Here is a 27,168-nt window from a genome sequence, read left to right as displayed (position 1 = left end):
GGAGGTGCATGACCATAAGGAAACAGTCTTACAGGCTCCTAGGAACTTATATATGAACTTATAGCAATGGTGAAAACATGCACAAGACCCAGGCAAACTCAATCAGACAAAAGACAGCACAGAATTTGAGAAATGGACAGGAGGCCACACCTTTGATGAGGAACTATTGTCAGCACTGCTGGGTGAGAGAGAGTCAATCTTCATGGCAGTGGTGCTCAATAGTTTGACCAGGTTCCAGTGGATGAACTCACACTGAGGGAAATCTGGTTACACAAACTTGACTGATAAGTCTTAACATATATTACAAAATGCATGACATCTGAGGGTTGGCTATGGTGGAGATGTAGATAGGTAAAATGGTTCTAAGTATGATTAAGATGTATTAAATCCACAAAAATCCATTTAAAAACTTTTTTAAAGTGTGAATTTCACTGTTTTCATTTTTAGTTATTAAAACATGTAGAATTTATACGTGTGGTCCTATGGGATTTTTTTAAATTTAATAAACCTTTACATCCAAATTTGTTGTTGATATCTATTGCAAAAAGCCTCTAACTCTCTGAACTGATGTGAAAATCATTTATTCACAGGAACAATCTAAAGTCACTATTGTATTAATGCACTGAATCTAATCAACATAATTCCATTCAAATAATTCACTTTCAAGTTGTCATTTTTATGCTCAATACATGTCATAGAATCATAAGTGAGCCACAAGCTCATCTCTCTCTTCATATATGATTTGGTGAACTAGACTTGAGGACAATGGCAAGCAAAAGATATCAGATCACATGTAATCTGATGCAGGGAGAAATTAATTCTAAAAAGATCAATGAATGTAAAAGGGGATCACTGCCTATCCAATACTACTGCTCAAGACATCAGCCCACCACTGAGATTAGAAAGATAAGTGTTTTCATAACATGTAACTGGGCCTCAAAGTACCATGAAGTTTATGCTATCAGTGTCATGGTTTGTATCATAATCCCAAATAATTCATTTCTTATCTTACATTGGGTATTTTCCTAGCAAGACTTGATAAGCTATTTCATAGATGATAGCAACCCTCTTGCTGATCTTCAACCTACACAATTTTTTAAAAAATTAATGTTTCTTAAAGGAATTAACATTTGTAACCACGAGGCTCTGAAATCATAGGAAAATCTAGTGAGGCTACTAGACAGGGAAAATAAGGCTCTGTAAAACAAACAGGATATTTCTCATACATTAAAACATGCCAAGGAGCTCTAGGGACTGTGGTGCTCAGGTGCAAAATAATGAATCTTGGTTTGGGAACAGAAAACTCTATGAAATGTCCAATAATATGCTGTGCTTTATTAATGTAAGCTTTTTATATTTCTACTGTGATTTTCATCCTTTATATCCTCAAATGCTCTCTAAACTGAAGCCACTATGAAGAAAATTTCACCTCTACTTGGGAAAAAAAATTGAGTGATATATTTTTCAAATAAAAACATTAAAAATATTTTTGCTTAAAAAAAGAGAATAAAATTACCCACAAGGAAATTTCATAAATACGTAAAGTCATCAAATTTTAGCAGTTTAAATATGAAGTTGTGCAGAGTCATTTTTTTTGCCCTAAGCCTAGGCTGGCTTAAGTTGCAGCAGTTCCACAATATCTGGAAAACCAGATAAATAACTGCAACATAACACTTCGTTTAATTTGTGTAACTATTCATCCCATCTGACCCTGAGAATAACGTTAACTCTCACAATCCTCGTCCCCTCTATTGACATTTTCTCTGATGTTAGTAATTAAAGGAAATATGGAGAAATGCTTGTATTTCCTGTGTCCCCATTACCTGGACATGCTAGTAAGAAAACCTCTTCCACCCTTCCCAGAAGCACAGATTCCATGAGCTCATGATGCTGATTCACAATCTTGTTCTAGGCAGCCACAGTCACTGCTTCAATCCAGAGCTAAAGTTTTGGGGGCTTACTGAAGGCTGCATGGACCACTTCAAAAGGTACCTCATAGATTAGGAGAATTCTTCACCAAGAGTCAGTGGCTACAGGAAAAGTGATCATAAGGGACAGGCCACCTTATCTCTCTGACCCAACATTAAGTCATCCTACCCTCTACCCCTGAGAATAATTTTAATTCTCACAAACCCTCTTCACTCTACTGATATTTTCTCTAATGTTTATACTGGAAAGTACTTCCAGTGCCCTCTTTACCTAACCTGACCATGCTAATAAGAGAAGCACCTCCACTTTTTCCCCCAAGAATATTCACTTCATAGATTTAAAAACCAAGTACTTAGAATTATATCTCACACAAGGCTAGAGAGATTTCTCAGTGGTTAACTGAGTGTAATGAGCAGGCAGGTCTTTTAAAGCACAATAATATATAAAATGCTTTTTAGACAAATCAATTTTAAGATTTTATTTATCAAAAACATCAGCAGTTGGGGCTGGAGAGATGACTCAGCAGTTAAGAGCCCTGGCTAGTCTCCCAGAAGACCTCAGTTCAATTCCCAGCACCTCATGGCAGCTAACAACCATCAGAAACTCCAGTTCCTGGGGATCTGAGCCCTCTTTTGTCCTCCGTAGGCATTACACAACATGGGTGCACTTAAATACATGCAGGCAATAACTCATATACATTAAAAATAAATAAAATATTTTTTAAAAAATCAGGAGTTAAGACTTGTTCTCTAAAAGCCCTCTACTGCCACAAAACTCTAATCCTTGTCCCCCTTAGGCAAGGTTTGTTCAGGGTGTGGACAATGTGTGACCATCAGCTTCCTCAGAATTTAACAGTATTCTGAGACTGACTCTTGAAAAAAATCTTTTCTTAATAATGTGTTAGCATGGACTCTAGAGTTTCTAAGTGTTTGATCTTGGCGAAGTTACCTGATCACGTCTCGCCTGCACATCCTCACCTGTAAAACAGAGACAACTATACTCACAGATTATAGATTTTTAAAAAAAGTACTTAGAATTATATTTCACAGATGTATGTATTCTGTGTCTGCTGTTGAGGCTGGACTTTCAGAAAACCAGGGTTTGGTTCCTAGCATCCACATGTGGCTAACAGCCATCTGTAACTCCAGTTCCAAGGGATCCCATACCTCTCCATGCCTTCATGGGCATTGCACATGTGTGGTGCATTTACACACATGCAGACAAAACACTCACATGTATTTTAAAAATCTATTATTAGTTGTCAGATTTACAAGGTAAAATCACATAAAATTTCTTCAAAGTCCCAAGCAAAACTATTTAAAACACACTAATAAATCAATATCTTAAAATTTTATATATTTAGGGCCTGGAGAGATGATTCAGTGGTTAAGAACACTGGTCATTCTTGCAGAAGACCTGGGTTTGAATCCCAACACACATATGGCAGTTAACAACTGTCCGTAACTCCAGTTCCAGGGGATCCTACAGCCTCTTCTGTACTCTGTGGGCATAGCATGACATGAGTGCACTTACTGCATGCAGGCAATACACGCATACACATAAATATAAAAATAATAAAAATTTTCAAAAATTAAAGAAGAATTTAAAAATTACATATTTAAAAACAAGATGCTTAGCATTTTTCCTTCTGGTATTTATTTCCTATAATACTGTAATAGGGAGGTGCTTTTCACTGTAATGTTTATAATGGTTATAAAGAACTTGTTCTCTTATATTGCAATATATTGTGATATATTTAAATTTCTATTAAGAAACATGAATTTTCCAGCCTTCATTTTTGGCAAAAAGCTAAGATGAATATCCTCGTTTGCAAATATTGGCCTAAATAATTGGTTTTTATTTCTGTAGGATATAGTCTATGAACTAGAATTATCTTCTTCACACATGTAACTCCCAAGTGGATTTCCTAATTTGAATTGGAGTGTACCCATCAAAATACTCCCTGTTCAGCCTTGAATGTCATATTAAGGAATCTGTCACAGCCTGATAGATAAAAGCCACGTGTAACTAGTATGTTAATTTGAATATCTTTGCTTATGGTGACATTTTTTACTCGTTGTTGGTCACTTTTGTATTCTTTGAATGATCTGCACATTTCTTCCCCTCTTTTTAGGTTCTATGCTTACTATGTTCTATCAAAGTGTTTTATTATATAATGCTTCATTATATTTTAGCACTTTTTCCTTATGGTCATTTTCATCTGTCACTGTTGTTTTCAGTGATATTTTATCATTTGCAAGTGTTTTGTTGTTGTTGTTGTTGTTGTCTGTTAAGCCACAGGCTGGTCTGGAACTTACTATGTAAACAAGGTTGGCCTTGATCTCACAGAGATCCACCTGCCTCTGTCTCCCAAGTGCTGTGATTAAAGGTGTGTGCCACCATGCCCAGCTCATTCACATGCATTTACTGAATATCAGCTATGATTTGGTCATGGCCTTAGACCCTAAGGAAATAAGACCACACTCTCAAGAAAGTAAATAACGCAGAATACCAGGTGGTGTAAAACTTGTATCCCAGTTAGAGACAGGTATTGAGCAAGAACCAAGCAAGTAAATAATATAATAAAACTGATGTACAGAGAGTACTGGTTATTTTTCACCTACCAGAAGACCAGAATATATGAATCATTTATCAATTATGAAGATTAGTCAGTGTTTCTTATTATTTTTATTTTTTCTGTATGAGCCTGCCTAAATGTAAGCCTGCATATCATGCAATGTACTTGGAGGACAGAAGAGGGCATCAGATTCCTCTTTAAGGAACTGGAGTTACAGACAATTATTAGCTGCCATGTGGGTTCTGGGAATTGGGAATTGAACCTGGGTCCTCTGCAAGAACGGCCAGTGCTCTTAACAGCCGAACCATCTCTCCATTCTCTGTTTCTTAAACGATGAAAAGAGCATTTTCTTGACAGGTCAGTTTACTGAACAAACCTCTTTTAAGGTGGTCTTATGTAGAGGCTGGGCACAGACTCTTTTGTTAAAGCTGTCCATGTGGACTGCTGAGAATAAAATTATCTACTGGTACCTCATTCAGCCTGGATATAAAGGGAAAGATACAACTTTTTAGACACTAACTTAGATTACCTTGGGTTCATAATGAAAACACAAAGCTCTCCTTATTCTGGGAAAACTCTAGATGAAAATATGGTTTCAAATTGCTTGTTCTCAATTAAAGGTAAGTATTTTGGATCTATGGCTAACACACAACCAAAGATAAAACTATGAGAGATACAAAGGGTAGTGTGGAAGGAAAACTGAATAGACAGAAGGTACAGGGCTGGAGACATATATTAGTGGTTAAGAGCACTGGTGGCTTTTTCAGAGGACACAGTTTCGATTCCCAGCACCCACATGGCAGCTAACAGCAGTCCATAACTCCAGCTCCAGGGAATTTGATGCCCTCTTCTGATAGGGAGCATTGCACAGACACGGGTGTAGGTATCTGCATGCAGACAATGCACTCATACACATAAAATAAAAACAATTAAAAAAATTTAAAGAAGAAATGTAGAAAGAACCATGATTCAATGTTGCTATGGAAATTAGTAATCACAATTTTTTATGTGTATGAGTTAGTCAATGCATAGTATTTTCAAAAGTTTGGATTGTACCTAAAGGCAAAACTAGAATTGTAATTCCTAGCTAAAATGAATTCAGGGACTAGAGAGATGGCTTACTAGTTAAGAGCACTGGCTGCTCTTGGGGAGTTCCCAGGTTTGATTCCCAGCACCCATGTGGCAGCTAACAACTGTCTGTAATTCCAGTTCCAGGGGATTCAACACCCTCTTGTGACCTCCACAGGCATTGCACAACACAGGTGCACCTACCTACATGCAAGCAATATACTCATAAAAATAATAAAATATTTCTAAAAATAAAGATGAATTCAACAACAGAGGAATAAAATTTAAAAAAAATGGGTAGTTAAAAATTTTAGTGTACATCACCCCTTGTCCTAAAAGGAAAGGGTGAAAAGGGGGCAGATTTACACTCCCTGAATACTAGAATACTGATTTCTCTTTCATAGTATAAGATAATGTGGACAGTTCTGTATTTCCAAGGGTATCAGGTTTTCCATCTGTTAAGAACCTGGGACACTAGTGTTACATTAGACCATCATCCTCCCTTGCTCTGGGTCTCCTCTCTCTCAGTATTCACCACCTTGTAACTCCCCCATTCACCAAAATTTTCTTAAATTGCTCATGTACTAAAACTGAGGGCTTTTTATTTTTCACTAGGTATAGCAGCACAGGCCCTTAATCTCAGTACTTGGGAAGCACACACAGGCAGATCTCTGTGACCACCAGCCTGGTCTACATAGAGCTTTTCAGGCCAGCCAAGACTCCGTGGTGTGATGCTGTCTCAAACAACAACAAAAAAAAAAACCAAAGCTGAGATATTTCCATGTTGAGGAAGCACTTTTGAACCAACTTTTTAAAGAAAGGTGAATTTTATCCTTGCCAAAGCAAGATACTACAAATTGCTATGCCATTTTGGAGGGTATTAAATATGTAGCACTGCGCATTAATAAGACAAAATTTTATTCTTCAGAATTTTACTCAGATAAAAGCATTTGTATTTCCCCCAGCTTTAAAAGGACTTTAAAATTAGGACTGATTCCTCTTCAGTGTTATATTTGGAGGAATGAAGATGTATAAAATTATCGTTTCATTTTTAAAAGAAAAATTATTCTGTGTAGAAAATTCTGTAGTCTGCATGCCAGAGACATTTGCTGACACTATTTCATAAATGTCAACATGCTGGAGATGTGATCTCCTGTGGGCCTGGATCTCATTTCCTGTCTTGAGGAGAAGATGTGAAGGATCTCTAATGTGGTTCTGATCATACTACCACAGTAACTGTTTTCCAGTATCTTCACCTTTTCAAGGGGCATTTGGCCTCAAAAGATTCCAACGATGTAATCATCTATCAAGTAGCTTTCAAACTGTAACATCCATGTTGGATTTATGGTGGAAAATCCTATGAAGGTTTTGAGGAGAACTGAGGAACAACTCAGAGGCTCCTAACATGAGCTTACTAAGATCTACTGCTTCTGCAATGAATTTCTGTCCTTCAGTATTTGAGATGAATGTTTATTTATAGCTTTATTTTTCTCCAAAGGCAAATATTTTGTGAAATGATTTTGGCATTATTCTCTGCTAATAAGATAGGGCAACCTGTACTTGAGAACTCAACCCCTGAAGTCTCAGGACTTTAAAGACCTTGTTTAATGGGCCGAGGCGACGACCAGATGAAAACTCTTGCTGTGCAAGCCTCACGACCTGAATTCAATACCTAGAACTCACCTAAAAAAGGCTGGAAGGTAGCATGTGCCTGTAATCTTTGCACTAATCTTCATGAGATGGAAGGTGGAGACAGGAATTTAGGAACTGGCCTAAAGCTTACAGGCCAGCTTGCCCAGGGTATGCTGCACAGTGCTAGAAACAAGGTAGTAGGCAAGAACTGATCCTGAAAGTTGTCCTCTGATTACCACACAGCTGCAGCAGCACACACATTTAAAAAAAAGTAAAGATCTTGGTTAAGTCTAAGGAGATACAATTTAATCTAAGGACAGATAAGTATTTTACACTGAAAGGACAGAAACAATGACAAAGACTAAAAATTTGAGGAGCTTAAACCATAAGATCCAGGAGCTACAGGAAGAAATGAACTTACAGATGAGCTAAAAAAGGCAAAAAGACAAGCGAGGCCAATAATAACTAGCCATACCTCATCAAAATTTCTTATCAAATTCCTACCTAATCAAAATTCCATACCTTATCAAAATTCAGTGTATTCACTAAGCTAGGATAGTTGATTGGCTCTAACAAAAAGAGCATATAGACAAGTGATTAACCCCACAGAAATGTGGCAGCAGATCTTGGGGAAGTAGCCCTGAAAAATGGACTCGGACAGAAAATTCATTCTCTGAGAAGTCAAGGGTTGATAAGCAAGATGTAGATAAGGACTTATCCATGAAAGTCCAATGGAAGTTTACTTTGAAGGACCTGAGGCATGAGGCAGGAATTAACTCTCAGATTCACAGAACAGGCACTCAGAAAAGAAGTGAGTTGCAAGCATCCTGAAACCAGATTGGCTAAAGGCCTTCAGGCACAGTCTCCCTACCTTGGGAATCAGGAGGCTTAGTCATGAACAACACTGAAAAGTTGACTTTTCAATAAGGACATAGAAAAAATCCCAGTGAAACTTCAGGAGATACTCAAGGAGATACAAAATCCATCCATGGGTCTTTGATAACACACTGGTCACTTTCACAAATAGCTGTGCCTCCAAATATGGACTCCTTTGCACCCCTACACTCCCCCCACATACCTCCACTTCAACTTTTGAACTCCTATAGTGATTGCCATTTCTCTCACTTACTTGCCATTCAGGTACACTGAGTATGGTTCAAATCACCTTTATATTCATGGCTCCCTTCTCTGAAGTCAGAGACAAAAATCTTAAACCTTTTGTACCTTATTTCCAAGAAAATTGTCACAAGAGGTGGTAGTAAAGATTTATAAGACAGACTTGGGGACCTAGAAAGCCATTGACTTGAAAATATAAAATGGCCAATAATTTTGTGGGAAGAGGGTAAATTTGTTTACCATGAGAAAGGATATTGCTTCATTCAGCAAGTTTCCAAATATCAAATAAACAGCTGTTCAGATTAGCCACATGAACTTTAAAATTTTGCCAAGGGTATTTCACACTCCTCAATATCATGAGAGGGAAGGAGAGGGAGGATTGCACATAAGCAGTATGATTAACTTAAAATTATTTAAATGAGTAGAATTTTTCAAAAATCATCTTTCAAATACTTACAGAAAAAGTGATTAAATACATTGAAAAGAGAAAAATTTTAAGAGGCTTTAAAAGTGTATGATTAAAACCAAATGAATAGAAGGAAAAGAAGGAAATGAGCCTCAAAATCAAGAAAGATTTTGGTAGCAGAGCCATTATCCTGAAGTACAAAGAAGCAGATAGAAAGATTAAAGATTCTGTGAATAGACAAAACTTCACATTGCCCAAGAGAACAGACTAGATTTCTGCGCTAATCTTTTCCCATACAGCTAAAAAGATGCTCTGTAAAGTAATTGGTACTATTGTGGTATTGAAAAAAAAGCTGCTTTAAAGAGTGCTTATGTTTATGAAAGGATTGATGATTTTCTGCCTCAGGAGTCTATCTTCTGTGCTGGTAGAGGCTCATGTATGCATACTCATTCACCAAGTATACACACAAAAAAGAGCAAGAATAGAAGGGATTTGTGTCCAATTCAGCTCTGTGATATGAACCTAGTGATACCATACTTCCAGTTCTCAATTACCAATTAATATGACTTACTTATGATTCCTGTTAACATTAGATAGAAAAAGTTGCCTCACAAGTTGGTCTTAGTGACTCAAATATGTGAATCCAGAACACTTCTCACTGGCACAGATGCTCTATCCAGTTTGGCTCTTCAGTGATAGTAGCTTTTCTGGTCAACTAAAGTGTGACAACAGAGAACAAATAGGAACAAAAGACACTCATGTAAAATGCACAGGTTTATTACACCACAAGATCCTCTAGGGTGAAAGAAATCTCAGGACATAGATCTTTATATTAGCATGTTGAAAGAAACCTTAGTTCTCTTCCCAAATAGCCTAACTTGCTTTAAAGTTAAATGGAGGGAATAGAAAACAAATGAGGTAACAGTATTTGCTTTGGGACGTAAGTTGGGTTATTATTAGTTGGAACACCAGCATTTCAAGCTTTTTTTTTTTTTTTTTTTTTTTTCCAGTTCTGGGCATTGAACCCAGGAAGGGCTCTGCCAACTGTATTATATCCCAGACCTAGAACTTTTAAGTAATATTCATTATTAGAAGTAGTTTGCTGGCCAATACCTTCAAAATACTTTCAGTTAGAAACAAGGATGAGTTTTCAAATATGAATAATTGGGTGGCTGGAGAGATGGCTCAGCTGTTTAAAGCATTGGCTCCTTTTGCAGAGGACCCACGTCTAGTTCCCAGCGCCCACATGACAGCTAACAACTGTTCATAGCTCCAGTTCCAGGGAATCTGACACCCTCTTCTGGCCTCCAAAAGGATTGCCTGACATGAGTGTGCTTACATATATGCAAGTAGAACACTAATACACATTAAACAAATAAAATTTTAAAATTTGAATAATGGAAAGAGTATTGGGAGCCAATCATTTTCCAAAATCCCTTTAATTGCATGGATATCCCCTTAGTAATAACATCTTTAAGAAGAGAGAAAACATTTCTTACATAACCGAGAAGGTTCTATCATCTTCAGAGTTTTTCACTTAGGAACCTCAGCCCTCAAAGCTAAATTCAGTCATTCCACTTTACTCAGGGGAAGGTCTTGAAAACACAAAGTGCTCCTTGGTGTAAGAGACTATTTATACCCATTTCACTGAATCATCTTCTAAACACACATGCCTTTGCTCCTTCACCCTCTCGTGACTTCCCTTCTTCACCATCTCATCTTCATTCCTTCTATCGTCATTTCCTCATTCCTTCAACCTTTCTTTCAGAAAGTCTTTGTTGCCTACCTACTATGTTCTGTATGCCACTCTATATCACAGTAGGTACAAGGAAACGTAGAACAGAAAAATCCTTTTCAAAATTGAACTTCTGGTGGATGAAACATAATGAACCAAATACCACATTACTTTCCCTGGAATACACATTTGTGGTTTAAACTATATCTTGCAAAGAAAATTGCAGATTAATCTAAAAGATTTTCTAATTTCTTTACCCCCATTAGTTTATACATTTAAGGTTTCCATAGGTATCTCCAGTTTAATCACTCCTGCCCTTTATAATAAGGCAGAGTAATACATTATTCCAGGATAAAGTTTTTATAAATTCCATTCAGTGAGCTGGGCGTGGTTGCATGCACCTTCAATCCCAGCACTCAAGAGGCAGAGGCAGGCAGATCTCTGGGAGTTAGAGGCCAGCCTCATCTACATTGGGAGTTCCAGGCCAGGTGGGGCTACTGGGAGACCCTGTCTCAAAAAGACCACTACCAAAAAAAAATTCCATTCAGTTATCTAAGAACTAGTCAGTCCCAGCAAAGGTAAAAATGATCACAGTTCCCTTTTCACATTCCCTCTTCTCTCTCCTACACTACATTCAAGCCAGCACTTGCATTGTACCCAGGAATTCTTAAGTGGGGCACCGGCTGTGAGAGAGAGCAATAGTCACTTTTCCCTCAATCCCCTCACTGGAGCCCAACAGAAACAAAATACACAACTCTGCTTCACAAAACTAATCCACGCATATCCATACCCTGTATGTAACTCAAGTCCAGTATATATGAAAAAATATACAACTAAAATATTATGACCTCAGGTTGTCTATTTATTTTCAGTTTCATTTAAGTGCTCTGCTATGTAGAAGATTTAGTATAGAATAAACCAAAATAAAACCTATGAATCAATCAGCAAATCACTTGCTCTGCATTTATTAGCTTTGCTCTTCCTTAATGCAATTTACTAGCATTCTCTGGATTCTCTAATTCCACTCTCCTAAACTTGATTTCCTGAAGACTATCAATATAAATCACCTTGAAGTGACATATTATTCATAGGAAAAATAGTTGCCAGCTAAACAATATATTAAAATTCAATTTATACATATATTTAAATTTCATGTTTTCATTTATTGCTCCTGAGAAATGCTTTTGTGCCTCTGAAACCCAAGGAAAGTGTAGGGGCCTGTGCTCTTCTTAATAAACGAATATTTATGTGGTAATAGAATGCCTTTGGCTAGGAACTCACATGTTGACTTGCATTGATGAAAATTTAAATAGCTGATTAAACTCCTCAAACACAGGATTTATAACGGATGCCACTATGATTTTGCAAAGTAATTTAATGCATATTTAGTGCAATTATTACTTGCTCTCTTTTCATAAGAAGACCCAGCTGTGATTCTGCAAGTTCAAGAAAAAGAGCAATTGATATAAGGACAGCTGGTATAAGGTCTTCTGAGCCTTACTTCACTTAACATATATAATACTAGTTTTAGAAAAAAAAAAACTTCCTGATGTTGTTACTATATATTGTGTACATTTGAACAAAGTAAATAAAAAACTATAATATCCACTACTGATAAAAGCCTGCTTGGAAGTTCCTATCACTAATTCCATAAACAGATTTAATGAGCCCACTCATACGGTGTAGTCTTATTATACCATCAAAAGTAAGCAATCTAAGTTGTGCCAGAGGTTTTGTTGTGTTGCATTATCATTTTCATTTAGTTCCAAGAATAGTTTTATTTCTCTCTTGATTTATTCTTTGACCCATTCATCATTCAGGAGTGTGTTGTTTAATCTCCGTGAATTCATGTAGTTACAATAGCTTCTTTTGCTGTTGACTATAAGCATAATAACACTGTGATCTGATAGAATGCATGGAATTATTTCAAATTTTTGTATTTGTTGAGGTTTGTTTCGTTTCCCAGTATGTGGTCTATTTCAGAGAAACTTGCATGGGCTACTGAGTACAAAGTGCACTTTTTGGTACTTGGGTAGAATACTCTGTAGATGTCTGTTAGGTCCATTTGATGGAAGATGTCATTTAATTCAGATGTCTCTCTGTTTATTCTTGATCCAGTTGACCTATCTATTGGAGATAGTGGGATGCTGAAGTCACTTACTATTGGGTTAGGGTTAATCTATGTTTTATAGTCCTGTAGTTTCGTTTTTGTGAAATTGGGCGCACCAACCTTTGGGGCATATAAGGTCATGACTGTAGTATCTTCTTGGTCAGTTGTTCCTTCAATTAGAATGAAGGGATGATCTTTAACTCTTCTAATTAGGTTTTATTTGAACTCTATTTTGTCAGAGATTAGAATGGTCACACCTGCTTACTTCTTAGTGCCATTTGCTTGGAATGTTTATTTTCCATATTTTCATACTAAGTGTCTATTCTTGAAGGTGAGATGAGTTTCCTGAAGACAACACAAAGTTGTATTTTCGTTCTTAACCCATCCACTAGCCCATGTCTTTTGACTGGGAAGTTGAGACCATTGATATTTAAAGTTATTATTGAATGCTTTAAAAGCAGTTCTAAGAGGGAAATTTATACTTTTAAATAGCTACATAAAATAATCAGAAAGAGGACATATAAATGACTTAACAGTACAACTCAAGACTCTGGAAAGACAAGAACAAACCAAACTATAGGCCCATATCCGACATAGATGCAAAGATTCTCAGTAAAATATGCACAAATCACATCAAAAAGAACATCCACCATACTCAAGAATGATTTATTCCAAAGATACAGGGATGATTCAATATATGTAAGTCAATAAATGTAATAAAACCTATAAATGGACTTAAAGACAAAAATCAAATGGTCATCTCAATAGATGCAGAGAAAGCCTTTGACAAAATTTAACGTGCATTTATGTTAAAATTCTTAGAGGGAGATAGGTGTGGTGGTGCACGTCTTTAATCTCAGCACTTGGGAGGCAGAGGCAGACAGGTCTGGTCTACATAGCAAGTTCCAGGCCAGCCGGAGCTACAGGGAGACTCTGTCTCAAAAAAAGACAAAAAAAAAAAAAAAAAAAAAAAATCCAGAGGGAAATGGACTGGAGGGAACATACCTCAGCATAATTAGAACTACACACAACAAACGCACAGACAACATCATTCTAAATGGAGAAAAACTGGAAGCATTCCCATTAAAATCAGGAACCAGACAAGGATGTCCACTATCTCTATTCCTTTTCAACATAGTGCTTGAAACTCTTACAAGAGCAATAAAACAAGAGAAGGAAATCAAAGAACTACTAATTGGAAAAGAAGAGATCAGTTAAATTATCCCTTTTTGCAGATGATATGATACTATACCTAAGAGATCCCAAAGATACCACCCAAAAACTCCTAGAACTGATCAACACTTTCAGTAAGTGGCAGGTTAGAAAATTAATCTACAAAAAGCAGTAGCCTTTCTATATACCAATCTGATTGCTTATTAGAAAAAGCATTCAAGAAACCCTCCCACTCACAATAACCTAAAAAATATATTTAGGAATAAACCTAACCAAAGACATTAAAGATTTCTATAATGAAAATTTCAAATCTTTAAAGAAAGAGATAGAGGAAGACACCAGTAGATGGAAGGACCTACCATGCTCACAGATTGGTAGAATCAATATTGTGAAAATGATCATCTTACCAAAAGCAATCTATAGATTCACTGAAATGCCAATCAGGATACCCACAACATTCTTCACAGAACTAGAAAGAGCAATGCTAAAATTCATATGGAATCACAAAAGATCCCACATAGACAAAGCAATCTTGGACAAAAAGAACAATCCCCCCTATGGGGGGATCAACATACTAGATCTCAGATTATATTACAGAGCTATAGACACAAAAACAGTGTGGCACTGGAACAAAAATAGACACATAGATCTATGGAAAATAGTAGAAGACATGAGTGCATGCATTTTCAGTCGCCTGATATTTGACCTTGATTGCCTCCCAGAACTTGAAGGTAAGGCCTTACTGCTAAAGACAGGGCATATTTCAGATACAGGACTTGGAGCAATGGAGCAGGAACTGACCTGGAGGCCCTCTCCCTGATGACTAGCTCTCATAGTTCTAGAGGATACCATGCAAGCTGCTAAGGGAGAAAATTAATCTGTGATCCAATCCATCCCTAAAACTGAATAACCATAACAACTGAAACAGCAAACTACCTCTATTGGTTCGGTGGCTCTGTTATCTGGGGGGTAATCAACAGCTATCTAATTTGATTTAAAGCCCTCTCAGTGGGAGTAAACTCATGGGCAGCACTGCAAACACAGCCAAATACACATGGCTGGAGACATCACAGATCCTTGAGAAACCCTAATTCTGCCATATTTCTAGACAAATGAAATTTCTTACCATGTGCTAAATGTGGATCCTTAATTTACAGACAAATATACAGTATACCACTCATCAAAAAGTGTCTTTTTGCAACAGATGGAGGCTACTGCAGAATTCCACAAATGGTCACACACAGAGAATATATGTCTGAGAGATGCACACCCCAGGTGGCATATTTACAGTGGAGTCTCTAATTCTAAGGCTCATGGAGCATAATGGAACCATGAATGGAGAGAATACTAATGCATCCCTTGACACTCACTAGTAAAGCTTCCTTATACAACAGGGTGTGACGCACACAGAAGGCCACAACTGGCTATGTTTGCAAGATTAAAATAATGCAGAGTGTGTGTCCTTGGATAGGATTCATATTTTAAACCTCCCTCACCCACGGCTCAGGGACCATTTCAGTAGCGGGGTAGAAAGATTGTAAGAGCCAGTATTGGTCCATGAACATAAGTCTACTGACTTTCAGGCAACTATAACCTTGCTCATGTGAACTTGTAGAAGGATAGTGTTGGGAGCGCAAGATCCATGACAGCTCAATCAGACAAAGACCCAGAGTGGAGTGAAGGAAATGGGCAGGGGCTTGGCCATGGCCTAGGAACTGTTGGAGACTGATTACTGCTAGGTGAGGGAGAATGGGCCTTCCTCAAGATCACTACATAAGGTGATTAGACTCCAATGGATGAACTTGCACCGAAGGACATCTGTATACAAATGTTTGACCAATGGGACCTAATATGTATAGCAGAATACATGATGTCTAGTGGTGGAGGCATGGATGGCAGAAGGGGTTTAAATTTCATTAAGAACTGTTGTATGAAATGTACAAAGGCTCAACAAAAATATTTTTTTAGAGTAAGCAATATAGAGTCTGTAGTGCAATTGGACTTCTAGAGTAGGCAATTTAAATATACAAGAAGCTAGTGAAGTGCTGCCTTACAGTGGTGGGGTGGGGGAAAGGAGAGAAACATACACACAATGGAGACAAACACTATTCAGTCTTTCCTCTGTGTGGATAAACCACAAACACCTAAAGTCTTTTTGGTTAAGCCAAGAAAATGTCTTCCAATTTCCAAAGAGTTTACTTCCCTCAGAAATTATCCCTGGACTCTCTTACCATATGCATTAATTATATATTTTGTTTTTATTTGGTCTTTTTGAGACAGGATCTCTCTATAGCTCCAGCTGTCCTGAAACTCACTATGTAGACCAAGCTGTCCTTGAATGAGCATTAATTTTAAAATGACAGTAAAGAACTTTTGATTCATGTTTATCTAAGATAATAGAGCATCCTCTGGAGAATGCTGTGTCTTAAGAATGCTCATGTCAGTTTGTGCAAATGAGTCACAGAAAAGATGGTCCTTCACAGATAGGGAAAAGGATGATGGTGATAAACCCAAGAAATAACTTTTCAGATGAGAAGTAACATGACCTAGCCAGTGTGTTTTATGACTTATTTCTAAGTCTATACTTTGTACCATATTCTCATTTTATATACTTTTTGAAAGGAAAAAACTTACTGACCATTTTCTGTACACTTTCTTTCTGTTGCTCTTAATATCCCATCTTTCCAGTGCATTTTGGTGTCATTTATTTATAGTGCTCAGCCTGCATGTACAAGTCTGAAGCAGCTGCCTTCCTGTGAGCTCCTGAAATCTTACTAGTACCATTTCTCTTCCGAAGAAGGTATAATAAATACTTTGGTCCTCTAAAACCCATTTAAATTGACATTTATACTACTAACTGAAAAAATGTCAGTTTTCTCCTGTCTTTAAATGAAATCCAAGATCAGCTATAGAAAAGGAAAATAATTGAGAAAATCTAGTGTAGAAAACAATATTACTTAACAGACAAGAAACATGATTATCTATTAAGGGCACATAACAAGATGGCATGTGCTGCCTTTCATCATGCTTCTCCTTCCCTTTTAGCCTGGTTCTCTTGAAAGGAAAAGCACAACTGGCAAAGAGATTGCTCCTCCTGGTCAGTGGGAGACTAATTACAAAAGGGCACTGAAAGATTTGAAAGGTGGACTGCAGCAGTGTAAGGATGCACTGCAGCCTTTGGAACATCCACATAAAAGTCATGAGTTGAGTTGTCTGAATTTCTGTGAATTTATTCACCTACTTTAGTGCTCAGAAACAACAGATTTAGTGTTATCACTAAACAGTTTAGTGTTATCACTAAACAAGTGTACGTAGTCCAAAGTCTCAGTTTTCATGGCTTCTAAGTTCTGCAGTGTGCTTCATTTCATGTAACTATACTTAACAACAACAGCTGCCTTTATCAGTGAATGTTTATTTACTTTTAATGTATTTCAGCAAGACCAGAAAGAGAAAAGTATTCTTTCTTTGAGTAGTCCCTCAAAGAAATTTAACTCTGAAAAGAGAATGGGGCAATGGGCACTGAAGAAGGAAGATCTTAAATGCTTCTGCTCTCAGAGAAGTAAATTGAAGCAAAATTTTGGATTGATTTATTCAAAATATATCATATTTAAATATCTGTCATCAACACGAAGAAAAGACAGCATGAGCCTCTTTCTTAGAAGCACTAGATGGGTCACTGGTTAAGGGCACTTGCTGTTACTCCTAAAAACTTGAGTTGTGCTCCTGAAATACAAACCACCTCCTGAAAAACACTACCCTCTGACCTCCATACACATAGTATCCTTGTACACACACAAAATTAGTAATAATAAAAATAATAATGATCAATAAAATAAAAAAATGTAAAAGCTGAGGGTAAAAATTCCAAATTTACTTTGAATTAGGTTTTCACAGAATAATATGCAATTTCAAAGAACGTTTGACACAGATGTGTCAGATAGATCCACTATTTGGGATTAAATATTTGAAATCTTACATTGTAAGTTATATTGCTTCATTTCAATGGGCCACTCCTACATGAAATTTAGTAAGTGTGTCAAGAAACTCTCTTATGTTCCTAGCCTTAAAATATGAACTACGAATGAACCTAATATTCACTTTTAAGAAAACACAGTCCTCTTTCCTGGACACCGGGGCTGACCACTCAGACCTGATCCACCACGGCTTCCTGATCTCTTGCATCCAGATGAACCAAGCGCCATCTTGCAGTCCCCAGGAGCCCTCTAGGCCTGGTCCCACCCTCACCTCCCTCTGCTTCCCTGGGCTTTCACTACCTGCCAGCCTCTCTCCTGGTCCCCAGGAGCCCTTGGGCCTCTTCCTGTCCCCATCTCCCTTTGAATCTTTGGGTGGCACAGCCACCAGGTGTCCTTGACCAGCATCTTTCCTGGGCCTGGCTCCCAGGCCAGTCCCACCCCCAAATTCCTGAGGCCAAGTCTTCCCTGAAGGGATCCAGACCTTAGGAGAAAGCCTGAGAGCATCTGATCCTCATCTGACTTGGGCCTCTGTGGGAACTCCTGAAGACAAAACCAATCCGGCAATCAAATATAAAATCAAAACAAAGAACCAGGATCTTAGAGGAACCAGCTTTTCATGCCCAAACACTAAACCACAAAGACATAGAGTTTTCAAAAAGAGGTATGTTGAAGACTTGAGTCTCACACAAGAATCAGAAACAACAAAAGAAATTCACATGTCAAAATCAGGGAGAAAAAATAATAACATCAAAAACCAAAATAGCTTATCCCCACCAAATACCAATAGTCCTCTAGAGGAGTACAATGAGAACCCCCTAGAGATAATGCAGGACATGGAACGCAAAAGAACAATTATAAACATGAGAAAAGAATTCAGTGAATTTAAAGACCACACAAAGAAATAAAAAAAACTGAAGGAAGATTAGGATAAACTTCTGAATGAATTCAGAAAAGAGCTAGAAATATTGAAGAATACTTAGGCTGAAATGAAGAAGGAAATGAAAAACTCAGTAAGCCAATTAGAAACGACAGGAGAAAGCCTCACCAATAGGATGAATGAAATGGAAAACAGAGTATCAAGACTGGAAGATAAAGTGGACAAACTAGACCACTCAAGCAAAGATTATGAAAAATTTAAGAAAGCACAAGAATGGATTATGCAGGAATTGGGTGACACCATAAAGAGACCAAACTTATGAATCATAGGCATACAGGAAGGAGAAGAATCCCAAGATAATGGCATAGACCAGATCTTCAACAGAATTGTGGAAGAAATTTTCCCAAAATTAAAGAAAGACATGCCCACACGAATTCAAGAAACATATAGAACACCAAAAAGGACCAGAAAAGAAACTCTCCACAGCACATCATAGTAAAAACCCTAAACGTATGGAACAAAGAGGCAATACTGAAAGCTGCAAAAGAAAAAACCAAGTCATATATAAAGGAAAACCCATTAGGATTACAGCTGACTTTTCAGTGCAAACTATGAAAGCCAAGAGCCTGGACCAAAATATTCCCAGTTTTAAATGACCACAGATACCAACCCAGATTACTATATCCAGCCAAAATGTCTACTATAGTCAAAGGGGAAAGAAAAATCTTCCATGATATAAATAGGCTGAAAGAACTCATGTCCACAAAACGAGCCCTTCAGAGAGATCTGGAGGCAATACAAAGAGCTGAAGAAAGGAATGACTATACCCAAGGGGTTGTGGAAAGAAATTCAATGAAGTTATAACTGTGGAAAAATACAGCTACATCAAAAATGGGAACAGAAATAAAAACAACAGGATTAAATACACATCTTTCATTAATAACTTTAAATATTAATGGACTGAACTCCCCAGTCAAAAGACACAGACTAGGTGAATGGATTAAGAAACAAAACCCATCTTTTGTTGTCTGAAAGAAACTTATCTCACTTCAAAGACAGGCACTACATTAAGGTGAAAGGATGGGAAAAAATATACCAAGCGAATGGTACTAAGCAAAAAGCAGGTTCTGCAATGCTAATATCTGACAAAACAGACTTTAAACTAAAACTAATAAGAGATAAAGAGGGCCACTTCTTTCTGAGCAAAGGAAAGATAAACCAAGATGATATTACAATCATGAACATATATTCATCAAATTCTGGTGCACCCAGCTTCATAAAAACAATACTACAGGACTTCAAGACCCAGATTAACCCCAACTCATTAACAGTAGGGGACTTCATTACTGCACTGTCTCCATTAGATAGGTCAACAGGGCAGAGAGTTAACAGAGATACATCTGAATTAAACAATACCATACATCAAATGGACCTAACAGACATCTACCAAGTATTCCACCCAAGTACCAAAGGACATATTTCTATTCAGCGCCCAATTGGAACCTTCTCCAAAATTGACTATATACTGGGGTGCCCAAAAAACCTCAACAAATACAAAGAGATTGAAATAATTCCATGCATTCTATCAGAACACAATGCAATAAAGCATAAAATCAACACTGGAAGAAACCCTAATCACCACATGAACATATGGAGATTAAACAACACACTCCTGAATGATGAATCGGTCAAAAGAGAAATTAAGAAAGAAATAAAAGTATTCCTGGAATTAAATGAAAAAGATAATACAACACAAAAAAACCCTCTGGGACATGCTAAAAGCTGTCCTTAGAGGGAAGTTTATAGCTCTAAGAGCCTACATTAAAAAATCAGAAAGAACACAAATAATCGACCTAATGTTGCAACTCAAGACACTTGAAAAGCAACAACAAATGAAACCCAAACCCAGCAGATAAGAAGAAATAACAAAAATCCGGGCAGAAATTAATGAAATCTAAAGAAAGAAAACAATACAAAGAAACAACGAATCCAAGAGATGGTTCTTTGAAAAGATAAACAAGATTGACAGATTGCTAACCCAAAAGAAAGAAAGAGCACCTCCAAATCAACAAAATCAGAGGGGAAAGGGGAAACATTACAACAGACACCAGAAAGATATAGAACATTATAAGGGAATACTTTCAAAACCTATATGCTACTAAATTTGAAAATTGAAAACCTAAAAGAAATGGATGGATATCTAAAGGCATGGGAACCACCAAAACTAAACCAAGAAGAGATTAACAGTTTAAACAGACTCATAATACAAAAAGAAATTGAAACAGCAATACAAAATCTCCCAACTATAAAAACCGAGGACCAGAAGAATTTACAGCAGAATTCTATTGGACATTTAAAGAACATATACATTCAATACTACTTAATTTATTCAAAAAGATAGAAATGGAGGGAGAACTTCTAAATTCCTTCTGTGAAGCCAACATCACTCTAATACCAAAGCCAGATAAAGACACAACTAGAAAAGAAAGCAATAGACCCATATCCTTAATGAACACAGATGCAAAAATTCTCAGGACACTTGCAAACTGCATAGAGACACACCTCAAAAGGATCATCCACCATGATAAAGTCGGCTTTCTCCCAGAAATGCAGGGGTAGTTCAATATATGTAAGTCAATAAATGTTATAAGTCATATAAATGGGCTCAAAGACAAAAACATATGGTCATCTCAATAGATGAAGAGAAGGCCTTTCACAAAATTCAACATGCATTTATGTTCGAAGTCCTAGAGAGAATTGGACTGGAGGGAACATACCTCAACATAATTAAAGCCATATATAACAAACCCACAGCTAACATCATTCTAAATGGAGAAAAACTGGAAGCATTCCCATTGAAATCAGGAACCAGACAAGGCTGTCCACTATCTCCACTTCTCTTTAACATAGTGCTTGAAACTTTTGCAGGAGCAATAAGACAAGAGAAGGAAATTAAAGGAATAATAATTGGATAAGAAGAGATCAAATTATCCCTTTTTGCAGATGATATGATATTATATCTAAAAGATGCCAAAAATTCTACCAGAAAACTCCTAGAAATTATTAATATGATCAGTAGATCAAATTATCCCTTTTTGCAAATGATATGATATATCTAAGAGACAGAATCCCACCAGAAAACTCCTAGAAATGATTAACACTTCCAATAAATTGGCAGGTTACAAAATTAATCTACAAAAGTCTGTAGCCTTTCTATATACCAATAACAAGCAATCAGAGAGAGTACATGGAAACACTCCCCTTCATAATAGCTGCAAAAAAATAAAATAAAATATTTCAGAATAAACCTGACAAAAGATATTAAAGAGCTCTACAATGAAAATTTTAAATCTTTAAAGAAAAAGATTGAGGAAATCATCAGAAGATGGAAGGGCCTCCCATGTTCATGGATTAGAAGAATTAATATTGTGAAAATGACCATCCTACCTAAACTCATTTATAGATTCAATGCAATGCCAATCAAAATCCCCATGACATTTTTCACAGAATTGGAAAAAACCATCCTAAGATTCATATGGAAGCACAAAAGGCCTCAGATAGCCAAAGTAATCCTGAGCACTAAGAGCAATGCTGGGGGGATTACTATACCAGATTTTAAGCTGTATTACAGAGCTATAGTTATAAAAACAACATAGTACTGGCACAAAAATAGACAAAAAGATCAATGGAACAAAATTGAAGACCCAAATATGAGTAAATACAATTTCAGCCACCTGATATTTGACAAAGGGGCCAAGAACATTCACTGGAGGAAAGATAGCATGTTCAGCAAATGGTGCTGGCAAAGCTGGATCTTCACCTGTAGAAGAATGAAACTAAACCCCTATCTTTCACCTTGCACAAAAGTCAATTCCAAATGGCTCAAAGGTTCAATGTAAAGCCTGAAACTCTGAAACTGTTAGAAGAAAACATTGTCAAAACCCTACAAGATATAGTTATAGGAAAGGATTTCCTAAACCAGCCATCAATTGCTCAATAAACATGGTAAAGAATCAACAAACGGGACCTCATTAAACTAAAAAGCTTTTACACAACAAAGGAAGCAACCAGGGAAGTGAAGAGAAAACCCACAGAATGGGAGAAAATCTTCACCAGTGACACATCTGACAGAGGCTTAACATCCAGAATATATAACGAACTCTAAATAACAGAGAATCAATTCAGAGAATCAATCTTAGCCATTAAAAGATGGGCTAAGGAGCTGAATAGAGAGTTCTCAAAAGAATAAGTAAAGATGGCTAAGCAGCACATTAAAAGATGTTCAACATCACTAATAATTAGGGAAATGAAAATTAAAACCACTTTAAGATTTCACCTTACCCCAGTCAGACTGGCTAAGATCAAGAAAACAAATGATACCAAATATTGGAGAGGATGTAGGGAAAGGGGAACACTCATCCACTGCTGGTGGGCCTGCAAACTTGTCCAACCCATATGGAAACAGTGTGGAGAACTCTTAAAAAATGACAAATGAACCTACCATTTGACCCAGTTATATCACTCCTTGGCATACACCCAAAGAACTCATCCTGTTGCAGAGACACTTGTACATCCATGTTTGTTGCTGCTCTTTTCACAATAGCTAAAATATAGAAGAAACCTAAATGTCCCTCAATTGACTCGTGGATAATGAAAACGTGGTTTATTTATATGACAGAGTTTTATTCAGTAGTAAAGAAAGATGAAATCATGAAATTTTCAAGTGAATATATGGAACTAGATATTGTTATACTAAGTGAAGTAACACAGACTCAGAAAAAAAAAAACGACATATGTTCTCCCTCATATGTGGATCCTAGAACCAAACTCTGATAAATAAGTATGCAACCAGACATAACTACAGGAACCAGGATAATGGAAAGGAAACAGGGAGGTAAAGGAAAAGAAAGAACCTGAAAGAGAACAGTAGGAAACAGGCCTTAATAAGGGAGATATGGATAAAAATTGGATTAGTTTGAGGGAGGGGGAAGGGAATTGTACACAAGGCACCTAGAGGATAAAGGGAAAGAAGAATGTCTAGGTAAGGTTTATATGAGAACAATTGTTCTTTGCCCAAGATTTATCTACATGACACACAGTAATTAAAAGTACCAGACTTCTGGAACTAACCTTCTTGGATGTTTAATAGACATACTGTGAGGCCTATACTAATTTGGTCAGAGGGACATAAAGGACAGTTTTTGCTCTTTGCCCTCCTAAGTTGGTTATTTCCAGGGGACTATGAGCATCTCTCAAAATGTCCTATAATTGTGGTGGGTCACCTGTTCTCTTGGTACAGTAATTAAAAGTACCAGACTTCTGGAACTAACCTTCTTGGATGTTTAATAGACATACTGTGAGGCCTATACTAATTTGGTCAGAGGGACATAAAGGACAGTTTTTGCTCTTTGCCCTCCTAAGTTGGTTATTTCCAGGGGACTATGAGCATCTCTCAAAATGTCCTATAATTGTGGTGGGTCACCTGTTCTCTTGGTCAAGGAGGCCAAGAAGACCCCATGAGATGGCCTTGAACTAGTGTCCAGTCTACAAAGAAGAGGTTCAACACAGAGGAATCATTTCCTCCATGCTTCCAAGGAAAGCCAGCCATGGTCAAGCAGGACCTTTGACTTATCTTCACATAGACAGAACTGGTAAAAGAAAGGAACCAGGGGGCTCCTCCCAAGCCCATGTGACCCCTGAGGAACAGATCCTCAAATGGCCTTAAGAGTAAATATTAATCGGTTTATCTGGGCCAACTCTATGGCCTTAAATATCCAAAAGGAAAGTATAGCCAAAGATTAAAGGAGCCGATATAACTTTTTAAGCGTCCATATGTATATCTAAAGGCTACATAGCAAGCAACAATGCCAGATGGGAGATACCTTCTTTTGAGTTGTTGGCCAGCATGGCCAAAGGGACTCCCAGATAGTAACCCAGCATAGAACTGGGAAAATGAACAGCAGACCCCAATCTAATCGAAAGGAATATTAACAACTGATTGCTGCTAGATGAGGAACAGCTGACCTTTCTAAAACAAAGACCTCTAGATAGGCTGACTAGATTCACCAGATGGACAACTAGTGGGGAATGGCTGGGGTGCCAAGAACACAGCTGACAGTAACAGGGATAATGGAGTATAAGGGCTCTAGTGGCGGGAGGGAGGCTATGGGAGGGTGCCATCTGGGAAATGGGTGTATAGGTGAATAAGATGGTTTGGGATGTTCTGTGTGACATACACACACCAAAAATAAATCAACAAATTTTAAAAAATGAATCATATTTGAGGAGGAAGCATAAAAATTTATATTATATTAATTAGTAGATGTGATAAACATTACCATTGAAATCTACCTGATGACCTTTTAGACTTTTGCAGGTTCCAAGGATTGGAGTGCAACCTATTTTGACTAGTAATAACCAGATACATGTGGATTAGAGATGCATGCACCAGTATTATCAGCAAAACAATGAGCCTTTCTGTAAGAAACAGTATATTTTAAAATGAAATGGAAATCTCATTCAATTTTATGGCTTACAGGGATTATATATACTGTATATACTTTATAACTGCATTAGTTCAATAGCAAACCTAAAAATTTTATAACCACTTTTGAAAGAGATGCATCTTTTCTCTGGAAACTGTTATTGATGTTAAAACTGTAATGAAATGCTTCCAAAAATATTTTTAAAAAAAGAAAACAGAGTAAAACCATTATATAAGCATTCTTGGGAAAAAGCAACCTATGAAATGTGTAACACTCTAGCAAAATTTATAATTCAGCTGAGATGTCTTCTGACTTCAGGAAGGCTTATGACCATTGTAACTCTTCATAATATTGGGATTCTACATTAAGAATGCAATTCTATGGCAGGCTTGATCTGCTCAATTGTCTTTTATTATTTTGAATGTATTTTAATGAAAAGAATTATTATGCCATTAAGAATTAGAATATCAGATTGTTCTGTATTTTTTTGAGCTACAGGCTCAGCCAGTGAGTTCTCCATAATGTTTCGCAAACTGAGTGAGTTCTACTCCCTAAGTGTCTCCCTTTTGTTATGACTTTTCCTTTTTTTTATGTTGCTTTTTGACAATATTGGTTTTTAAAGACTATAAAAGCAACACTCATAGATCTTTGCATAGATACCAAGAAAAGATTATCACACTATACCTCAAGTTTCAATTTTCAAAGCAGCTTGAGGCATATTCAAAAGAATGGTAGAAGAAATAAGCAATTAATATCAATAAGCACTGAGGGGTTGGAGAAAGTCTAACATTACTAAGAGCACCATAAAAGTATCACGTGTAGAGAGTCCACCAGCAAAAATATGGCTAGTATTTGGAATAAAGCTTATTTAGTGATGCATCGCAAAGTGAGAGATTTAGAGAAGCGTGTTCACTAGAATGAAAGCAACATCAAAGGACTATGTTGTTTGAGAAACCCTACCTAACTTGAGTTTCCACTTCTAGGAATGTCAGCATTACCAGACCATTGCAGTATATGCAATAGCTTTCACTGATATTGTTCTACATAATCATTTAGAAAACATGGGTAGAGGAACTAGAGAAGAACAAGGATGATTTTGTTTTTGAATATAAACCCTATGAAAGGTGGAAACAAATAGCCTCTCCACAGCTAAGTGTGTGACAAGACAAACAGAAGAGACACACTTCATGAGCACCAAGAAGTCAGTGGGGAGAGCTCAGTTTTGCCCATGGGCAAAAACAACTGTACTATCCATCCATATAAGGAAGTTTTCTAAACTCTAACCAGAACATCATGTTCTATGCTCCTGTGAACGACTTAAAATGGAGGGAGTGCATGATGAACCTGAACCATTTTCATGGGCATTTTTCCAAACTTAAACAATAAGGGAGTAAAACCTCCTTTATGGTCCAAGTTACTCCCTCTCCTCTCAGCAGGTATCCTGATCCTTCATGTCTTATTCTGCAAAACAGAGTCCAAAATGCCAGTGCCAGAGTTGAACAAATGTGCTTCATCAAGTACAAAGCTCGTCTAAACTTGACAATAGATCTAGTTGAAATGAATGACAAGGCTTCAAAAATTGAAAAAAGAATCCAACCAACAAAACAAGCAAAAACCTTTTAAAAACCAATGCTAAGGGCTAACTAGTGGGTTAAGGGAGAAGAGACTATGTTCAAAGTGAGACAATTTCAAAAAAAATTGGTTTTTCAGTTCACAGCTTGGGTAGATATAGCTGTTCCACCCACAGCCAGCTGTGCACACAGAAAACCTAGTCCCTATATTGGGTGGCACCTGGCCTGCCTAGAAAGTTTGAGAAACAGTTCTATTTCCGGCTTTCTCAATACTTCACATGCACTCCTCCACAACATGCACTTTAAGCAGCACTTTCCCTTAACTGCTTGTCTTCCCTTCACTCCTGTTACATACTATAAAACCTGCCTGTAGAGACTCACAAAATTCTCCTTAACTCCCTTTTTTGTCTCATCCAAAGACTTAACTAAAACATGATTCCTTTTCTCCAAGTTATATAAGCATTCAGGAGAGAGAGAGAGAGAGAGAGAGAGAGAGAGAGAGAGAGAGAGAGAG

This window comes from Nannospalax galili, unplaced genomic scaffold, assembly GCF_000622305.1.
Source record: "Nannospalax galili isolate Female #2095 unplaced genomic scaffold, S.galili_v1.0 scaffold448, whole genome shotgun sequence".
Taxonomy (NCBI): Eukaryota; Metazoa; Chordata; class Mammalia; order Rodentia; family Spalacidae; genus Nannospalax; species Nannospalax galili.
The sequence above is the reverse complement of the archived record's forward strand: the minus strand, read 5'-3'. Positions refer to the sequence as shown.